Here is a 22,324-nt window from a genome sequence, read left to right as displayed (position 1 = left end):
GATATTTGTGACCATCCAAAACTGAACCAAGAGGACATTAACCACCTAAACAGATCTATAATGCATAAAGAAATTGAAGCAGCAATAAAGAGTCTCCCAAAAAAAAAAAAAAAAAAAAGAGTCCAGGACCTGATGGATTTTCTGCTGAATTCAACCAGACATTTAAATAAGAACTAATACCAACACTCCTTAAATTTTTCCACAAAATAGAATGGGAAGGAACACTGCCTAACTCATTCTATGAAGCCAGTATTACATTCATCCCAAAACTAGACGAGGACATATCCAAAAATGCAAACTATAGGCCAATCTCCTTAATAAACATTGATGCAAAAATCCTCAATAAAATAATGGCAAACTGAATCCAACAATATATCAGAAAGATCATTCACCATGACCAAGTCACCTTCATCCCAGGGATACAGGGATGGTTCAACATACGAAAATCAATAAATGTAATACAGCACATTCATAGAAGTAAAGACAAAAACCACTTGATCATCTCAATAGAGGCAGAAAAAGCCTTTGATAAGATTCAACACCATTTCATGATAAATGCTCTAAGAAAATTAGGAATAAAAGGAATGTACCTCAACATTGTAAAGGATATATAGGACAAACCTATAATCAACATCACAATTAATGGGGAAAAACTGAAACCATTTCCCCTAAAGTCAGTAACAAGACAAGGATGCCCACTCTCCCCACTCCTATTCAACATAGTCCTGGAATTCCTAGCCAGAGCAATAAGGAAAGAAGAAGAAATAAAAGGAATACAAATAGGCAAAGAAATAGCTAAAATATCCCTATTTGCAGACAACATGATCCTATATCTCAAAGACCAAAAAAACTCCACCCCAAAACCCCTAGATATCATAAACACCATAAACAGCAAGATACAAAATCAACTTACAAAAATCAGCAGCTTTTCTATCCACCAACAATGAACAAATTGCAAAAGAACATAGGAAAACAATTCCATTCACAATAGCCTCAAAAAAATCAAATACCTAAGAATAAATTTAACAAAGTTTATTAAAAACTTGTAAATGAACTCTACAAGGAGAACTACAAACCACTGAAGAAAGAGATCTAAGAAGACTGAAGGTAGAAAGATCTCCCACACTCATGGATTGGCAAAATCAACATAGTAAAAATGGCTATCCTACCAAAAGCAATCTACATGTTCAACACAATTACCATCAAAATCCCAATGACATTCATCACAGAGATTAAAAAAATCTACCTAAAGTTCATATGGAAATACAAAAGACCGTGAATAGCCAAGGCAATACTGAACAAAAAAAGCAATGCTGGAGGTATCACAATACCCGACTTCAAAGTATACTGCAGAGCCATTGCAATAAAAACAGCATGGTACTGGCACAAAAACAGATATAAAAATCAGTGGAGCAGAACAGAGGACCCAGATATGAAGCCACACAGCTATGCCCACCTTATTTTTGACAAAGGCGCCAAAAACATCCAATGGAAAAAAGACAGCTTCTTCAACAAATGTTGCTGGGAAAAGTAGTTATCTGCCTGCAGAAAACTGAAACTAGATCCATGCCTGTCACCCTGTACTAGTATCAACTCAAAGTGGATTAAGAACCTTAATATCAGACCCTAATCCTTGCAGTTAGTACAGGAAAGAGCAGGAAATACTCTGGAAGCAGTAAGTATAGGCCAAGACTTCCTCAGTAGAACTCCAGCAGCCCAGCAACTAAGAGGAAGGATGGACAAATAGGCCTACATGAAATTAAAAAGTTTCTGCATTACAAAAGAAATGGCCTCTAAATTGAAGAGACCTCCCACAGAATAGAAGAAAATGTTTGCTAGCTATACCTATGACAGAGAACAAATAACCAGAATATACAGGGAGCTCAAAAAATTAAACTCCCCCAAAATTAATGAACCAATAAAGAAGTGAGCAACTGAACTAAACAAAACTTTTTCAAAGGAAAAATCCAAATGGCCAAAAAACACATGAAAAAATGCTCACCATCCCTGGCCATAAAGGAAATGCAAATCAAAACCACACTGAGATTCCACCTCACTCCTGTTAGAACAGTTATCATCAAGAACACCACCAACAAAAAATTAGGCAAGGATGTGGGCATAAAGGAACTCTCACACACTGCTGGTGGAAATGTAAACTAGTACAACCATTTTGGAAAACAATATGGAGGCTTCTTAAAAGAACCAAACATAGATCTGCCATATGATCCAGCAATACCACTCCTAGGGATACACCAGAAGGAATGCAACTCAAGTTATTACAAAGGCACCTGCACACCCATGTTTATTGCAGCACTATTCATGACAGCCAAGCTATGGAAATAGCCAAGATGCCCCACTACCAATGAATAGATTAAGAAAATGTGGCATTATAGACAATGGAATTTTATTCGGCCACAAAGAAGAATGAAATTTTGTCATTCTCAAGTAAATGGATGGAACTGGAGAACATGATCTTAAGCAAAGTTAGCAAGGCTCAGAAGGCCAAAAATTGCATGTTCTCCCTCCTATGCAGATTGTAGACCTAAAACATATTATTGGACATGGGTCACACACTAAGGGGAGAATGTGCACTGGAGGAATAGCAAAAGGGAAGGAAACTTAAAACTTCAATGTGGTTGAAGTGCTCACTGTAGAGGAGCAAATGTAGTAATCTTAAACTGGCAGAGGCCACTATGGGAAGGGGACTTGGAAGTAGTGAAGAGGTCTCATAGAGATGAACCAATGTGGGTTGTAATACACACATGCATGGAAACAACACTAGGAATCTCTTTTTATCTCAAGCTAGCAAAAACTCTATGTCTTTCTTATTATCTCTTATGTTTTCTCTTCACAAAATCAGAGAACAAGAAGGCAGAAGAGGTTCTGCCCAGAAGCGGGGAGGGGTAGGAACAATGTACACACATGTGAGTAAATGTAAAAATGATAAAATAAAATAAAAACCACAGTGAGGCCAGAGGACAGACTTCTTTTCTTCTGCTCCCTCTCTTCTCAGTTTCCTCAATGTCTCCAAAGCTTGAAGAATGGCCACCATTCTTTTGGTGTCTGCTTGTTTTTTCCTTGCTGCAGATAAGACACAAACAGAAGCATGTTTGCGTTCCTGTTCCCACTTCTCCTCCACCTCTCGCATGCACTAGACCCTCCAGTGGTCAATCTCTTATTTGCTTTCCCCCTTTTCCCTCCCACCTGAGTTCGGGGGAAGGGGACAGGTTGTTAAGGGCGATGGTGTCACCTCTCCCATTTGTCAGCAGGTAAGGTTACAATGGAAGTCTCCTGGGACCCTTGATCCTAACTGCACCTCCCTTATTTCAGCTAACTCCCTAGCCTGTTCTCTCAACATCCTCCTCATATACTTTGTCATCTCTAGCTTACTTGTAATACCTAATAAAATGTAAATTCTATATATAAATAGTTATTATACTGTACTGCTTAGGGATAACGACAAAAAGTCTATTCATGTTCAGTCCAGATGCAATTATTTTTTTCTGAATATTTTCCATGGAGTTTGTTTGGATCCATGGATGCAGAGGCATCAGATACAAAGTGCTAACTGTGTATCCCTGAGAATAAGGGAGTTGTGAAGTGTGCAAATGGTATTCGATTACCTCCTTTGAAACTCCTACAAGGCTGTCTGCTGACAACTTTGTTATCTAATAGCTAATTCCTTAGGGTTTCTGATTGAAACCCATCTGAAACCCTTTATATTTGCTAAACACTACTTGGATTTGAGAAACGTTCTTTTACTGTCCTAATAAATTAAATTTGACAAAATTTTATTTAAGATTTTGAAATATGTTGATACATAAAATTGACTTATACATGTCCTTTCTTAGAGAGACTTGTACACTATGACTCAGATATATAAAAGAGAATAACATTTGCTACTTTCTGCATCTACTCCTATCTTAGACTCAAGTCTTTATTCCTGCTGGTAGCAGGGAGGAATTATTTAATTGTGTTTACATTTCTATGAATTTAAATTGAATTTAGTCAGTGCAAAATTCACACTTTCTGCGGGCTATTTTCCCTCCTCATAAGAATAGGAACAGAATGCTGTTTAGTGGCCTTCTCTGAGAAGTCCCTTGTCCTACTGTTGATATACATCTTATCATTTGGGTAGAGGCCTAACTATGTTGCACAGGCTGACCTTGAACCCCCAGGCTTAAGCCATTCTCTGACTTCAGTCTCCTGAGTAGCTAGGACTACAGATGTCCAGCACTGCACCCAGCTTAGAGTATCATTCTGATGCTTATCCCTGAGATTCATCATTCTTGCTTTCTTTATTCTCTTCATGGAACCCAAGGCTTCCTCCAGCCAGGTGGTTCCTCTCAGTGTCTATCTGTTTGCTGAAGGATCAAAGGAACTCTTGACTGCTTTCTCCTCAACATTGTGTAGTGGTAGGATTCTGGGAGGCTGCATTTAGACCTCACCTCAGCATTGGTACCACACCCATACTGAACTTGGTATCAAACCAAATGCAGAATTGTTCCAAGGAATCTACAGCTCCCTGCCCCCAAACAGGAAGTGAACACCAGCCATGTTTTAGCATTTCCTGAAATCTGTTGATTTCCTACTCTTCCTACTCTTCCATCTCACATGCATCCTTCTCATCCCACATATCAGAAAAATATGCTAATTTTCCTCCATGTTTCTCAGGAACTTCCTCTACCAATGCCTTTTTTCCTAACTGGCATTTTCCCTTTTCTATTTTGAGTCAGTAATATTGCTGACAAGAGAATGTCAGGGATATAATCCAAATTATGGAGGTATTTTCTAAAAACACTTGAACTAGCTTACCTAATACTGGACCCAAGTCTGACTGTTCACTACACAGTAGGCCAATTAAGTTGAGAGACAAGTTGTTGAGTCAAGGAAGGTGACTTCATTTGAAAAGCAAGGTAGAGTGCTGGGCATGGTGGGACACACCTATAATCCTAGCTGCTTGGGAAGCAGAGGTAGGAGGATCACAGTTCAAAGCTGGCCCTAGGCAAAAAATGCAAGATCCTATCTGAAAAAATAGCTAACGTAAAAAGGGATTGAGAGCATGGCTCAAGTGATAGAGCACTTGCCTAGCAAGTGCAAAGCCCTGAGTTTTAAAAAAATAAAAAATCCAATGTATGAGAGAGGAGAGAGAGAGAGAGAGAGAGAAAGAGAGAGAACAGAAAGGAAGGAAGGAAGGAAAGAAAGAAAGGAAGAAAGAAAGACAAAAGATCAGAAGGCAGGGGACTTGGTCTATCTCATTGGGAAGCTGATTTAGGAGTAGTTAATGTGGCCAATTGGTGGATGTTCCCAGACTGGTGGGTGCTTTCTCACAGGGCAGGCCAGATGATGCACATCTGATCCTAATCATCTAGTCATGAGATGCTTTTCAGTTTTGCAAATCTCAAAAACAAGCATCATTACTTCCATTCTTGTCATTGATGACCTTGCGCATGTGCAGTCCCTGACATATTACACAATAGAAAGGCCAGAAGAGTTAGCTGCCCCGGCCACATTGCTGATTGCCAAACTCAGGGCAAAGGTAGAAAACATACTTCACCTGTCATCATGGAAGACAAGGGTCAGGTGAGATCAAACAGGGAGTCAGGATGAGATCTGATCTCAATGGTTGGTTTTACACTTACATTCAAATCTTTGTCTTTTACTAAGACAAGGACCAAATCACACATAATATTCTTCCATTATACTGATGAGAAAGTGCACTGCCTATAAATACTCCAAGTATTTTAATCAGCCTCCTGAAACCTAGGCCATTAACATTACACATAATAGTCATGGCCCAGATGCCTTGCGTATTTCTAATTCTTCCAACAACCAAGTGGAGTACAACACTCCATTGCCACTTTACAGAAAAATAAATTGATGCACAGAAATTGACTGTATTCAGATACAGGCTAAGTCACTGTAAAAAAGGAGTTACCAAAACACAGTGATTTACTGTGTCACAGTGACTGAACAGGTGCAGTCTTACTTCTCTCACACAAAAATACAATAGAGGCAGTTAGAAGATCCACCTTACAGTTTTCCAGAGTCACAGAACCTTTTGTCTGGTTACTCCACCATCAACCACTGTGTGGTCCTTGTGTATATGTAGCTGACTTTACCACCACAAATCTGTGCCCCAGCTTGTAGGAAGGGAGAAATGGGAGGATGAAGGATAGGCCGTTCTTTTTAGAGAAAATTGTACACAAATGTTTCAGATCACCTCCTATTGTCCAGAGGACCACAACTAACTGCAAGGAAGGCTAAAAAATGTAATCTCTATCTCCATGGCCAAGGTACGATAGTACTGAATAGGTGTAGTAGTGAGTCTATTACTAGAAGAAGAATATCTTGGAGACAGAGGTGTGGGGGGATCATTTAGGTATCTCTGACACCAAATCCAGTGTATGTCCTCCTCCCTAATTCTGAGCCGTGTCCTAGACAAAAACCTACAGTTGGCATTTCTTTAGTAGACAGAAGTGGTCAATTAGATGTAAGCAAAATTTACTGGGTAAGGCTTCCTATAGAGCTTTAGTTGCTCTTATCTCTTCATCTTTCTTGCTGCTTGGACAACAGATGAGGTGGCTAGGGCTTCAAAAGCTGTACCAAATCATCAACAACAGAGAGTATAAAGGCCATGTACTAAAGATGGAGGAGCACACAGAAAGGGAAAACCAGGAAGCTTAATGATCAAGGAGTCAACACACCCACTCTTGAAGTGCCTAATGCCACACTTCTTAATTTTGAGGGTTTCTAAGCCTCTTTCATATTTAAGTTGCTTTAGTTATCATCTTCTGCAACAAATGCAGTTCCTAACTAATTCAAATATTTCACTTCAGTGATTTATTCAGTCATACAACTAGTAAGAGGTTCATAATCAGATTTACGTAGCTCCGAACCCAAATTCTTTTATCTCCAGGAGTAAATTTGTCTTTCTAGTACAATAAAGAAAGAGCAGTTGGTTCTTCTATATTTGGCTTTTATGTCTAGAGTTAGACTGATGGAATATTTTGGCTAACAAAATATTTCTCTAAGAGCTATATGCAGCATAAAATTACAGAAACACACTGTGAACCATTGGCCTAAGCATGATTTATTTCCTGTCTCTGACTTTTTTATTAATATGAATTGGCTTCTTTATTTTGTTTGTTATCACCTAATGTGCTAGCAGATAGCAGTGGGAGGTACCAATATCAAGGACAATTAATGGGGAATGTTTTTGAAATTTAGAACCTCTGTTTATCAAGTTTAACTTTTTTTCAATCTGAAAAGAATCCACAATTATTTAACTTTAAGTCTAATACATTGGATCCACTTCATGGCACATCTAGCTTATGCATCTCTGCTCGGATCTATCTGTTTGACTGTCTGATGAGATCTTATTCTATCCAAATGATAAAGACTCAGAAGACAGGATTAGGCTTTGAGAGCCATATGAACCAGTAAGCCAGGATAAAGAATTTAACCTTTCAACTTGAGAGATCATTTGGTTAGAGTCAGAATTCAATCACATCAACTATGTAATCTACATGTTCTATATTGCTACTGAGGAAAATATCACTATGATAAGTGAGGAAATTTGTGATACTTTTTTTTTTTTTGCAAAATATTGAAAAGCAGCAAGTTTTATAGCAGGGTTTATTTTCTTGTTTGTTCTTTTGAAGACAGGGTCTTGCCTTGTAGCTCAGGTGGGCCCCAACCTCACTATGTCTCACTATGCAGCCCAGGCTGGCCTTTTTCCAAATGAGTGTGACTCACCTTCTGCTTGCTTTTCAACAAGGGTTTAGTTCAGTAGGTATAGTTCACTTGGCAGACCAGTTTGAAAGTCAGTTATTCAAAGTGGTCTTACTACCATTGTTTAAATTGTCTTTTCTTTACGATTTTCTGTCTCCTTTCATCTGAGCTGTCAGATCTAAACTCCTGTGGTTAGGGCCGCCTACCACAGTGTCCTCGCACCATCTCTAGATCAGGGGCTTCTAAACTTCTTTGATGTATTCACCACCTCAGGACACATCCCTTCCACACCTTCCTCTTGTCTGATTTTGACTAGAACCGTATCCCACCCAATTTTATTGAAGCTAACACAGAGGAGAACAAAAGAATGTCTCTGGCTGGCGGACTATGAAGCATGCTTACTTCTTCAATTTTGTGCCCCTCTGTGGAAAACAAAGCCAAAGGGAAGCAGAATGAGAGATATGAATTGAGAAAAGTGCACACAAATTTGACCTCACTGAGTCACCTTTCCAGAGCACACATCAGGTGACAACAGTGGCCATATAATCTTCTATTCCTGTAGGAAGAAATCCACCCTGGAATGAACTGGGACTTGGATATTATTGGAGAATTCCATCTTCCTATTGCGCCCCCTTTGTTCAGCTTGTTTGTTAAGGAGCCTTCTAGGAAAATAAATCATATCCACAATTCACGTATAAGTTTGTCCAAGGAGCTTGGGTAAGTAGGCAGAAGGAGAGCTGAGAAGAAAAATTACACAGCAGGATGCAAGATTCCTATAAGAACAGTCATCACAAAGGAAAGGGTGTGGTGTGACCAGCCAGACTCAGCATCACAGGCTGGAGGGATTGGTTAACCTGATGGTTCTGGGACTTAAACCTGTCTAGATCAGGCTTCTCTCCATGGATATCTCTCACATGTTCTGGGAAGGAGGGAGAGGGACAGGTGTAGGTTGCAGGTAATACTAAAAGACCTGCCTTTGGTACATCTGAGAGCCATCACAACCCAATGGTGTAATTAAAGGTGACCATGGGTTACACAGACATAGTAAGGGTTAGTACCACTATTAAATGGTCCTCATAGTTTTTCTTAGCTCTTGTATTCTACCTTGATGAAAAATGTGCCAATCTCAGAAAGATGCAACCTACTATGTTCTATAATTTATAGCTGTAAATTTGTGACAGTTGTATTACTTTTTTGCTCTTACATATTGGGAGGGCATATGAAACTCTTGTACTTGGATAATGGGATAGTGCAATGGTCTGAATGTTTGTGTCCCTCTAACTTCATATGCTGAAACTTAATACCAATGTGACAGTATTAGGAAGTGGGGCTTTGTGAGATGATTAGGCCACGGGGACAAGGCCCTCATAAATGGGATTAGTGCTCCTATTAAAAAAGGCCCCAGATTGCTGCCCTGCTGCTTCCATCTTATGAGGACATGCAAGAAAGCCCCATCTATGAACCAGGAAATAGGCTCTCGTTAGATACTGGTTATGCCAATACCTTGATCTTCAACTTTCCAGCCTTCAGAATGGTGAGAAATAAATTTGTATAGTCCACTCAGTTTGTGGGATTTGTTATGGCAGCCTGAACAAAGTAAGTAAGATAGGTGGGGCTGAGGGCGTAGCTCAGTAGGTTAGTGTTTACCTAGCATGCATGAGGCCCTGGGTGTTTAATTCTCAGTACTGGGTGGGGGGCAGGGAGCACAAACTAAAACAGGTGGAGTGGGCTTATACCACTGTAATCCCAGCACTCCAAAAGTTGAGGCAGGTGAATCTCAAGTTTGAGGCCAGCCTGGGCTACATAGCAAGACCCTGCCTTAAAAACTCAAAAGCTCAAAAAAAAAAAAAAAAAAAAAAAAAAAAAAAAGAGGGAGGGAGAGAGAGAGAGAGAGAGAGAGAGAGAGAAAGAATGGTGATGGGACCATCTTCCCTGCCATCTAGAGAAAGATTATTTCTACAGAAGAAAATGAGATCAATGAGGATTCAAAGGGGAGGGGAGGGAGGAAGGAGTGAGAAAGACCAATTTGGAAAATGCCTTTGTCCTAGACCTAGTGTGACTGAGTTCCCCTCCCAGCCTACCAACGACTTTGAGCTGGCACATTCTTTTTCTCTTGTATTAGTTTAAATTGGATTTCTGTCATTTGTAAATAAATGACTTCTAAGTAATACAGACAAGGAGGAGTTCTGGGCACTTGTACTACCCAGATGGACTTTTTTTTGGTACTGGGGGTTTGAACTCAGGGACTTGCGCTTCAGGCACTCTATCACTTTAGCCACCATCCACCTACCGCAACTCTTAATGCGAACTTCTGGAGTTGAGAATCTTCAATTCATTACAAACTGCCAATACATCTTCAGTTCACCAAGAATGCTAGAGCTACCTGCCTCTTAGTTCCTTGGATATTGCCAAGGTCTTTCAATGATTTTTTTTTTTTTTTTTGTGATCTGACTTTTTAAGGTCAAATCTTCTTTGGACCATAGTTTTGCTATGCAAAAGAACAGATTATGCAGCTTTCCAAATCATCCATCTGACCCAGGAATTCTGTCCCACTGAACTAAAGTTATACCAAAAGAGATAGCCCTTAGTCTCCCCGGTGAGGATGAACTCAAAGCAGGTAGAACATTATGACTGACATGCAAGATCTGGTAGAAAGGTTGGAGAGGGCAGCGGGCTGCCTGCAGGCAGAATCCCATACCTCTGAAATGCGGGTATGGAGGTAGTCCTTCGAAAGGAACAGCTCTTCACTCACTGCTTGCCAGTCCTGTGGCAGAGAACTAGATCCATAAAGAGATTAGAGGAGATGTGCAGAAATATGCAGAGATGTCTATACAGGTCTGGAGCTGGAGCGGACTCTCCTGGTTGCATGCTATCAGTGCTAGCAGTCAGTAAGCTTTCTGATTTGTTGGCAACCTTCTGGGAGCAGATCCAAGAAGTGACAAACTTTTGGGATCAATCACCTGTTAGTTATCAGTGAGAGCAACCAGCTCCTAGGCTGGGTGGCTTTGTTGAGCACCACAGCTTCGAGGGGAGGGAAGAGATGGACTGAAAGAGGGAAGGAGATATGGTTGGAGAGGCACTGAGTCACTGACTACTTCTTTCTCTTCAGCCTCCCAAACCTGTCCTGAAATGATTGATGCTACCCTGTTATACATAAACCAAGTCTTCAAGAAGTGCAAACACATGAACCATATCAAAGCTTACTTTAATATATGGACAAAGTTGTAGGCTTACCCCAAGGAGTTCGTATCATCAGTCAGGCCTGGAGCAAAATGGGGTATTTGGCAAAAGAACTGAGTGGGTTACCATCTGGACTTTTTATGGACTGGGTTCTCCCTAACTCCACCAGATTCACCTCTTCCCAAGTCCCTACCCATTCAGGCTATGATGACTTTGCTTCTCACTCAGCACTGTTTGCACAGATTAATGGGAGTCGGGGGGAGCATCACATAGTCCTGAAACATGTTATTTGATGACATGAAGATTCACAAGAACTCAGCCCTGAAGGCTCAGAGGGGTCCAGTTTGCTGTGGTTCCAAACCATTCTCTTCACCTAAACACCAAACCGGCCCATCCTCTAAGCCAGCCACAAAGAAGGAGCCAGCTCTACTTGAACTGGAGGGCAAGAAGTGAGAATAGGGCATTAGAAATACCTAGACTGGGGGAAGAGGGTGTGGGGACAAATGAGTGCAGGGTTCTGGCTCACGGTATGAGAACAAAGGTTTGGGATAACCTGTTATTTTTGCCAAGAATCCTGTGGTATCTCCCTCTCTTTCTCTTTATTTATTTTTTTTTAGCATAAATGTAGAAAGGTTTATTAAGTGAAAGAATGGAAGTTCCTGAGGGAAGGGAGGGGTCCCGAGTGGGTTACCTCTGTGGTATCTCTTTAAAAGAATAATCAGGAGAAAGTTGCCAACCTGGTGATTGACAACACAGAGCTGAAACAGGTGGCTTACATATACAAGTGTGTTGACATGACACTGAAAATCAAAGACAAAGTTAACTCCATTACAGTAGATAACTGTAAGAACTTCACCTGGTATTCAGTGCTATGGTAGGCACTTGGAAATAATCAATAATAGAGACGTAAAAATTCAGGTAATGGGTAAAAGGGACAACTATTTCCATTAACAAAACATAGCTGCCATGTTTGCCTGAGCCAAGAATTCCTTGGATTGTGAGATAGCGCCAAATCTTCTGAAGAAATGTCCTCATTCCTATAGAAGGTGATAACTTTGATGAGTTCCCAGTCCCTGGGAAGTTCAAGTTGATTACCACATTGATGGAAATTGCTTGATAAGCGAAGTGCTAGTGGGTTCTTTGCTTCTCCCTTCATACCATGGGATAAATCTCTATCAAGATGGTTCTTTTCTAGATTTCCTCTACCTTTCTGCTCTTTTCTTTTTTTTTTCAGATCATGTAAAGTTTATTGCAGGAATTAGAAAAATCTACTAGTGTGTTTCACAGCATTGACAGATTCGAGGAAAAAAACACAGACACTGTTTAGGGTTCAGGAAAACTATTTGATGAAATCCCACTCTCTTTTTGGTAACTCACAGTGAACAAAGATTAGAAGGGAGCCCTCCTTAGCCAAGGAAAACGTATCTGCCTTAAACCTAGACCAACATTGCCTTCTCCCTCTCAGGGAATAGCAACTCCAACCTCTCACTTGCTCAGACTAAAATTTGGGATCATCTTGGACTACCTTCTTCTTCACTTGCCTCACTTCTACCTTCAAAATATATCTGGAATCCAACACATTTCCCCAATGGCACAGGCATCCCTGGTGCAAGCCACTAGCACCTACTCTACTTTTCTGCTCTTAAACTGCTTCTGTGCTCTGAGAAGCCCAGCTCCTGCCTCAGGCTGAGATTTGGGGTGGGCCAGCAGGTCAGTTGATCTTCTGCAGGAAAGTGCAGCTTCTCCACGTCAGTGCAGCCACACCACCAGCCCATTCTTAAGGGACTGCAGACCTGGACTGGGGTGTTTCAGCTTTCAGCTTTTTTGGGAGGGGTAATTATTCCACTGACAAACAGTCCTTTGGGACAAATAACTGTCCCATGAGTTAATATCAGAATATGCGCACTGATTAATCTTTCTCTAACAATGAACATGGAAGTAGAAGCTGGTATGATTCCAGGTGGTTCTTCTAACCAGACTAATTTTTCACTACTGACAAGTGAGGTGAGGGTTGCATTGGACCAAACGCTGAGGCTTGGCCACCTAGTGTTCAAAGCAAACGTGTTTCCTAAAGCATTCCATCGCTCTGCATTCCATCCTTGGTCCCAGCGGCAGTAGCAGTGCCCTGGGTCTTGAGCCCTTTCTTTCTCTGGACTCCCTGCCCAGCACCTTCCTACAGAGGTGTCTTTATAAAAGAAAAAGGAAAAACAAAGATGCCACTCCAAGGCATTCCTCCTCTTCTGCCCGTCATCCATCGTCTCAGCAGCCCCCGCCGGTCACACCCAACAGCTTAGGGCCTTGGTCCAGGCATCCGAACAGAGGACTAAAACTGCCACTGCAGGCTGGTTTAGGTCTTGAGTTATGTGAGAATCCTGCACAGCATTGCTAATGTAAATTCAGTTCTCCCCTCTAGGATACACTTACCAAAATACGCAACTTGTTTTCTGGTGGGAAGAGAGACTGTCCTGTGACTTCTGCCCATTTCCTGAGGCCTGTGGAAATAAACCTTCATGGACTTAAAGTTACACAGAAAATAGAATAAAGTTAATAGAAGAAGAAGAAGAAATTAATTCCTAAGATCTTCCTAGTAAATGCTTTTGTAAAATAGAAAGTGTTAAGATGATTCTACAGGCTCTCTCATGCCCTGCTGGTATGACAGGGCATGTGGGAGTATAATCTTGAATAAAAGGATGAGGGAAATCCTAACATCTCCATTACATATAGCATCTTAAAGACTCGAGGAAGAGAAGTCAAAACAGTGCCAGGATTATGACTTCTCTTATAGAGTTTCTGATACCTTCTTTTATTTATTAACTGTATAACTTTGAAATTATGTATATAGCACTGATATAATCTAAAAAATTACCATTCACCCAGTAAAGAATTACTAGGTACCCATTACTGTAATAATAATTGCTTGCAGTTATTAACTACTTATAAGAATTCAGAAATAGAGCCCTTTCTTCTCCCTTAGAGTGGGGTGGATTTTAGCGAAGGCAACATGGAAGAAATTGTATTTGAGCTGAGTCTTGAAGAATGGGTAGGAATCAAATATTCAGAGGCTTTTCAGAGGAAGAAAACAGTCTGGATGATCTAAAGTCATGGATTTTTTTTTTTTTGCCAATAAATATGTTCAATAGTCATTGTATGCCAGGCCCTGTGTGTGTGGTCCCGGTAGTAGGAAGATTAATTTGATCTCCTAGGCTTCTGTTACGATAGCACCCTAAATTCCTACATATTCTGTCATTGGTTTGTAGCATCTGTCATCTTCTGTGGTCATATTTCTTTGTGGCCAGCTTTTCTTCTTTGAATCTATGTATGTGTGATACTTCTTTACTCCTCAAATACACTACTTTCCATTTGTGCTCACGCATTTTAACCTGTTGGTGACCACTTCTCTAATTTACTGAGGCCAACTGAATTTGGATCATCTATATAATTGGCAAATCTACCTACTTGGGGTCATTTGTAACACTTATGAGGACTTATCATTCCTCTGCACAGACCCACATCTCAATACTCTTCTGTGCCAATATATAATGAAGGTTGGAAGTGAAAGAAATACAGTCCTAGAGTCTCAAGTTTACAAAACCTAGTATAGTTGGCCTCCATATTGGTGGGTTCTAGATCCGTGAATTCAACCAATTTGACACTGACAATATTTGGGAAAATTTTTTTGTTTGTACTACATATGTGCAGACTTTCTTTTTTTTATATAATTATTCCTGAACAATATAGAATAACAACTATTTATATAACATTTACATTGTATTAGATATTATAAGTAATCTAGTGATGACTTAAAATTTACCAGAGGAACTGATCATGGTGGTACATGCTTATAATCCCAGCTACTCAGGAAGCAGAAATTGGTAGGATTGAGGTCCAAGACCAGCCCAGGCAGAAAATTAGCGAGACCCCTATCTCAACAAAACAAGCTAGTCATAGTGGTATATGCCTATAATCCAAGCTATGCAGGAGGTATAAGTAGGATTGAGGTCCAAGGCCACCCTGGAAAAAAAATGTGAGACCCCATCTGAAAAATAACTAAAGCAAAAAGGATTGGAGGTATGACTCAAATGGTAGAGAGCTTGCGTAGCATGCTCAAGACCCTGAGTTTAAACCCCAGTACCACAAAAATATACAAGAGAAGGTACATAGGCTATATTTACATATAACATAGTTTATATGTAAATACTACACCACTTTGTTTATTTGGTTTTGGCAGTACTGGGTTTGAACTCAGAACCTCACACTTGCTAGGCAGGCACATTACCACTTGAACTACTCCACCAGTCCTTTTGTGCATTGGTATTTTGGAGAGAGAGTCTCAAATTTTTTTGCACAGCCTGGCTTCAAATCATAACCCTCCTGATCTCTACCTCCCTAGTAGCTAGGATTATAGGCATGAGCCACTGGTGCCTGGCTACAACACTATTTTATACAATGTACTTGAGCATTTGTAGATCTTGGAGGATCTAGGAACCAATCTTCTATAGATACTGAGGGATGACTGTGTATCTGTATTGCCCACAGTTTGTTATCAACATATCTGAGTACCTACCACATGTAGAAGCAGTGTGCATGATGCACTGGCCCCATCCATGAGAGGGCTGGTCCAGGAGGGGAAGCAAATGACAATGCACATACATTTGGTAGGCAGAGGGCTTTTCCATTCATTTTCACAAGAGAGGACAAAAGCGAGAACGTGGTAGCATAAGGGCTCTTCTGCCCAACATGCACAGATGTCAGTACTATGGCACTGGGTTTTCACAAAAAGGAAAACTTTATTGTGAGACCAACCTGTACAAAGGCCAGGAGCTGAAAAATAAATAATTAAATAAATAAATATTCAAACCTACCTTCCAGTTTTGGGTAAGTTTACATATTGGAAAGGAGAGGTAAGAAACTGCATGTAGACTGGATGGCAAGAGCAGGAGACTAAGGATTCTTTTGCTAGGTTGCTTGCTTCCTTTGCAGGAGGTTATGTTCTGAACAGAGGATTTTGAACTCTGGATGAGCTCACTTCTTCCGCACATATCTATTCTTGAGACGTTGGTTTCAACCCTTGCTTGAGTTGATTTTGGAGGCTTCCCCCCCAAAAAAACAATGTAAGAACCTTGTTATTTAAGGAATTTATGTCTGGGTGTGTTCCAATAAGAAGGAATTCTCTCCTTCTCTGCCCTGTTCCCTTACTATATTCAGAAGGGAAAGAGAGGGTTTTTAAAATCTTGTGTGTGTGTGTGTGTGTGTGTGTGTGTAACAGAGGGGGTTGAACTGACCAAAGTAAAGCATATTCACAGCTGGATACATTGACTTTGGAATTAATAATGAAAGACAAGACTGTAAAACAGGTACAGTGTGTGGGGGGGACTTTTGAGAAGGGGGGTGAATGGAGGAGGTGAAGATGAAAGAATAAGGTTGATGGGCTTCAAATACATAAAGGAAATAGAACCATGAAACCTCTTGAAATTGCTTTAAGTGGGATGGGGAGGGGGTGGTGGGGTTGGAGGAGGTGGAAGGGGCGACCTAACCAATGTATAATGTAAGGCTATTCAGAATCCTTCCCTGTACAATGAATGTATGCTAATAAAAATGAAAAAATATTTTTATATGTGTGTGTGTACGTTTACAATGCTGGGGATCAAACTCTGGGCATTTTGCATGCTTGGCAACACTCTACTATTAAGCTACACCCCTGGAGAGGAAATTGTTAATCTGATTGGTCAGAGTCCAAGTTAAAAAACAAAACAAAACCACACAACTCTTTTTCTGTACTCACACAACACTTCTAACACCCGGCAGTTATCCAATTCACTGTGAAAGTTAACAGGGTATCCCACAATTCAATCCTGACACTATCAACTTGGAATTAGCAACAGACCCAGAAACAAAGGGCTCATCCCCAAGGCTGTCCCCACTTCAGATGCTAATCACAAGTCTGGGCCTCCTGTGCTTCTGACTCACTCACTGGCTATAAATTGAGGATTCCCACAACCCTGTTCTCAGGTTTGGTAATTTTCTAGTATTAATAGCAGAATTTAGGGAAACACTTTACTTAAGTTTCCTGTTTTATTTAAAGGATTCAATTCAAGAACAACCAAGAGAAATTGATGCATAGGCACAGGGTGAGGGGCATGGACCTTTCACACCCTATCCAGGTATACCACTCTCCCAGCACTCTGATGTATTTACCAACCAGAACTCTGGGAACAATATCCATGAGGGATGTTATGGAGGATTCATTAAGTAGGTATGATTAGCTACATCGTTGGCCAATGGTGATCGCTCAACCTTCTTCTTCTCCCTAGAGATGGGGGATAAGGCTGAAAGTTCTGATCCTCTAACTCCACATAAATTCATGTGTAGTTGAGCTTGAGTTATGAGTAACAAAAGATATTCCTTTCACCTCTGTCACTTCTCAGCTCTTTCACAGGCTGGGGACAGAGATCAAGCAATACTTAACTTCTTGATTTCCTATACTTTGAGAGGAGCCAAAGATGCTCCTATCACTTAGGAAATTACTAGGGGTTTGGGATATGTATCAAGGAACTGGGGACAAACACTAAAATACGTACTTCTTGTTTTATCACAGTATCATACCAGAACATGAACAAATCCACATTTTACTAGTGGTTGGGTCACTATGTTAAAAGGTCATTTCCTTGCAAATTAAAACCACGCTAAGATTCCACCTCACCCCTGTTAGAATAGCCATCATCAGCAACACCACCACCAACAGGTGTTGGCGAGGATGCGGGGAAAAAGGAACCCTCTTACACGTTGGTGGGAATGTAGACTAGTACAACCACTCTGGAAAAAAATTTGGAGGCTACTTAAAAAGCTAGACATTGATCTACCATTTGATCCAGTAATACCACTCTTGGGGATATACCCAAAAGACTGTTACTCCAGAGGCACCTGCACATCCATGTTTATTGCGGCACTATTCACAATAGCCAAGTTATGGAAACAGCCAAGATGCCCCAGCACTGACGAATGGATTAAGAAAATGTGGTATCTATACACAATGGAATTCTATGCAGCCATGAAGAAGAACGAAATGTTATCATTCACTGGTAAATGGATGGAATTGGAGAACATCATTCTGAGTGAGGTTAGCCTGGCCCAAAAGACCAAAAATCGTATGTTCTCCCTCATATGTGGACATTACATCAAGGGCAAACACAACAAGGGGATTGGACTATGAGCACATGATAAAAGCAAGAGCACACAAGGGAGGGGTGAGGATAGGTAAGACACCTAAAAAACTAGCTAGCATTTGTTGCCCTCAACGCAGAGAAACTAAAGCAGATACCTTAAAGCAACTGAGGCCAATAGGAAAAGGGGACCAGGAACTAGAGAAAAGGTTAGTTCAAGAAGAATTAACCTAGAAGGTAACACCCACGCACAGGAAATCAATGTGAGTCAATGCCCTGTATAGCTATCCTTATCTCAACCAGCAAAAACCCCTGTTCCTTCCTATTATTGCTTATACTCTCTCTACAACAAAATTAGAAATAAGGGCAAAATAGTTTCTGCTGGGTATTCGGGGGGAGAGGGAGGGGGCGGACTGGGTGGTAAGGGAGGGGGTGGGGGCAGGGGGGAGAAATGACCCAAGCCTTGTATGCACATATGAATAATAAAAGAAAAAGGAAAAAAAAAAAGGTCATTTCCTGCTGTGTAGGTTCAGCCCAGTCTCCATCCAACACTAACTTAGATGCGTAAAGCAGGACTGCTCAAGCCGGGTGTGTTGCTCGCTTGTAGTCTCAGCTACTCAGGAGATGAGGTGGGAGGGTCCCATTGAGCCATCGCAGCACAGCAAAGCCTGCATCTCAGAAACAAACAAACAAATAAAAAACCTGTCTGCTTTGCAAAGCTGATCATCTCCTCCCTTTCTGCAGGCATGTCTAAACATATTGGTCCTGAAATTTGCAGTGTGTGCTGGGTGGGGGGCAGCATTAGAAAGCTTCCCAGCAGTCTCAAATCTAACTCAGTCTTTGGCAGAACTCTGCTCTACAGGTTATTGGGTGCTAGCTCAGCTTTGAATAAAATGACCTTCTGTTTTCCATTCTAATTTCTTTCTTGTGTATAGTTCCCTTGGGAATCCTCAGAAGAGGAGCGGTGATTAGCAGAACAGGATTTGCCTAGTTTGAGTCTTGATTGTAGCAAACTGTATTGTTGGTCACAATTTCTCACCGATTTTTACTGCCGCCCTCAGCAAAGGATTATACCTCCCCACCCCACTGACAGTGGACTTGCCTGGACTAGGAAAGTGAGCAGATCTAACACGTGTAAGTTCCAGGCCAAAGGGCTGAGAGCCTGCATGTGGCCCATCACACTACTTTTCTTCTGCCATGATAGGTTAACATTGTTCCAGCCCAGATTGCTCTCTCAGCCTGGGTTCTTGTGGAAAGGCAACCTAGAGGACAGCCAAGCTGGACTGCTTTTGAGAATTAAGCTACCTTAAGGTCACTTGTTATACTAGCTGAACATAGCTTGTACTGATTGATACACTTACCATATTGCTATTGGTATTGAACACCACTGTTTGCCCTTCCATCGTCTATTCTCCCTTCATTCCTCCCAAGACAACCACAGTTTTGCCCAGGCATTTACTCACTTCTTCAAAGCCATGGACTTAGGGAGGAAAGTCTGAGACCCAGTCACAGGGGTGAGTCATAATTAATTTAAGCGATTTATGATAGTTCCTTATTTTTTGCTAGCATGAAGCTGACATCCTTTGAAGAAGCAACATCTATTTTAAAGATTCTGCAGGCTGTTTGATCTCAGCAGAGTAGAACATCATGATGATAGAGAGGTGGAATATTATAGGTTGAGAGCCAAAATTATCTTGGACTATCTTAGACCCTTTAGAAAAATAGCCATTTACCTTTAACCTCTGTATCTGACCTAAAATTCTTGTGACACTATTAGGTAAACCTGTAGGAAAGTATTTTTAAGTTTAGCAGCTTTCTAGCCTCCACTAACTCTAAAGCTAAATGGGCTATCACAGTTGAAACCTATAGATTTCTCTACCTACATGGTGCTCCACCAGAGTATTTGCTAAATGCATTGGTTTATGACCTTCTTTGTTATGTGGCTGTAAAGTTCACGTCATGTATGAATCTGTGTTCCTGGGCCATGGTCCCTCCTATTTGGCTCAAAATAAGCAACTTTTCTTTTTTTCCTTTAAAGTGGAATTGTTATTTTATGTTGACACTAGTGACAGGTTTAGATGTGGGAATAAAAAACTGTGGGAAGTCTGATCAAAGGCTTCTGGGAAAGATTTTCCTTGCTGATAAAAACAGACTCTGGGAAGAAAGTCTATTTGTGCTGAATATTGTGTGTGTATATGTGTCAACTGGCACTGTGGCAGCCATTTCGTATTATGAGGGGCACTATCCTACTCAGGATGTCAAAGCATTACATTGTTTTCTGAGCCCAATAAGGTCCTGTGGGTGATTCTGTAAAAGGCCTATAGGAACAGGGCTAAACAAAATGTATATCAGAGACCTTCAAGGAAATGGCCAACAAAGAAGAAAGTGTCTCTAGTGTCCAAATGGATCTGTGGACAGAAAGTAGTTTTGGAAGTTACAGTCATGCATAAGGCACTAGAACATTCAGTGGTGGCTCATGCCTATAATACTTGCTACTTGGGAGGTGGAGATCAGGAGGATCATGGTTCCAGGCCAGCATGGGTAAAAAGTTCAAGAGACTCCCTTCCCATCTCAACCAATAAAAGCTGAGTGTGGTGGCCACAACCTATCATCTCAGCTATGGGAAAAGCATAAATAATAGGATTGAGATCCAGTACAGCCTGGGCAAAAAGTGAGACCCCTTACCCAAAAATAACTAAAACAAAAAGGGTTGGGGATATGGCTTAAGTGGTAGCCTGTCTAGCCCTGAGTTCAACACCCAACACCAACACCACCAAAAAAAAAAAAAAAAAACCAAGTACTGGGGCAGATAGTTTGGATTTACTGACAATTGTTTGAAAAAGAATATTTGAAGGCTCAAGAAGGTGGTTCACACTTGTAATCCCAGCTATGTGGGAGGTGGAGACTGGAGGATTGCTGTTTGAGGCCAGCCTGGACAAAAAGTTAGCAAGACCCTACGAAAAATAACTAAGTCAAAAAGGGCCGGGGACATGGCTCAAGGGGTAGAACACCTGCCTAGCAAGTGTGAGACCCTGACTTCAAATCTCAGAACCACCAAAAAAATTTTTTTTTGAAATTCTATGTGTGCAGAACTTTCCCAAAGGACATTAGTGGGCAAATGCATGCACTTGCATTCTATTTTCAGTGAAGCCTGCCCCTTCCCTGAGATGTCCTAACCCATTTATAGTTCGCACTGCTGGGCCTACCTGAAACTACTTCTGCTTCCCTAAGCCAAAAAATACATGTTTTAATGAGCTGGAAGGGCGAATGCAATCTTCAGCCCCACAGTTATTTAAAAAGGAATAGCTGGCTTTAAATACTGTTGTTTGCAGGCAGAATTTGCAAATGGTTAGGACCAAGGGGATGTTCAAAGATGACTGTTGTATGGCCTAGGAGAAGTGAGACGGGGAGTGAGAGAGAGGGAGACAAGCTAGTGATCCTTTTAACTAGACAAGGGGGTCTCAGTCAGTGGGTTTTTAATGACATGGAGGTTACAAAGGCCAGAGCTGATGCAAACTAGGAGGGGGTGTCCAGTAAAGGGAAATCTGAGACCCTGAGAAATGCACCTTCAAATGATCTAAACGAGAGGTTGCTAAAACTCAGCTTCCCTTCACCCCCCTACCCCCCCTAGCTTGAGGGTAGGTAGAGTCCAATTGGGGGCCTAGCTGTGTGACCTTCGCTAGGCCCGGAGTCTCCTTTGGGAAATCCCTAAGGCCTTGCCTGGGTCTTTGCATCTGTGATCTGCGGCCCCAAGCCCCGTGCAGTAGGGACCGCTTTGGGGCGCTTCTTCTGCTCTTTGCGCACGGCTAGTCCATCAGCTCAGACGCCCTCTCCGCTCCATTGGGCCGCCGCCCCGGCCCCTCCCGCTCGGGCCGCCCCACCCGGGCCAGCAGCGCCCCGCCCACGGTGGGGGGGGAGGTCCAGCAGCGTCCCGCCCACGGTGTGGGGGGGAGGTCCGGCACGGGCCAGGGATGCCCTTCCTCCATCTCACCATCCCGGCCCGCCGCTCCCGGGGTCACCCGGCTGCGATTCCTGCCCCGATCCCCGCCCGGATCTTCTGTCCAGGTCGCCGCAGGCCCTCAGCCCCTCCCGGGCGCCGCCCGCCCGGGCAGCCTCTGCAGCTGGCCGCGCGGCCGGCCCGCGCCCACCGCCGCGCGCTGATTGGCTGGCCGGCCGGCGGCGGCGCTGAGTGGCGGCGCAGATCCGCTGGGTCAGGGCTGCAGAGACGCCTGGCGCACTGGCGGGAGCGG

General features: G+C 41.9%; 1 pseudogene; it reads left to right on the top strand.

Moving 5' to 3' along the window:
* Positions 1-10,863: 10,863 nt before the first annotated feature.
* On the top strand, positions 10,864-12,031 carry LOC109703152 (adenylyl cyclase-associated protein 1 pseudogene; annotated as a pseudogene).
* The last annotated feature ends 10,293 nt before the right edge of the window (positions 12,032-22,324 follow it).

Source organism: Castor canadensis, chromosome 7 (assembly GCF_047511655.1).
Source record: "Castor canadensis chromosome 7, mCasCan1.hap1v2, whole genome shotgun sequence".
Lineage (NCBI taxonomy): Eukaryota > Metazoa > Chordata > Mammalia > Rodentia > Castoridae > Castor > Castor canadensis.
Note: the sequence above shows the minus strand (reverse complement) of the source record. Positions and strands in the feature narration are given on the sequence as shown.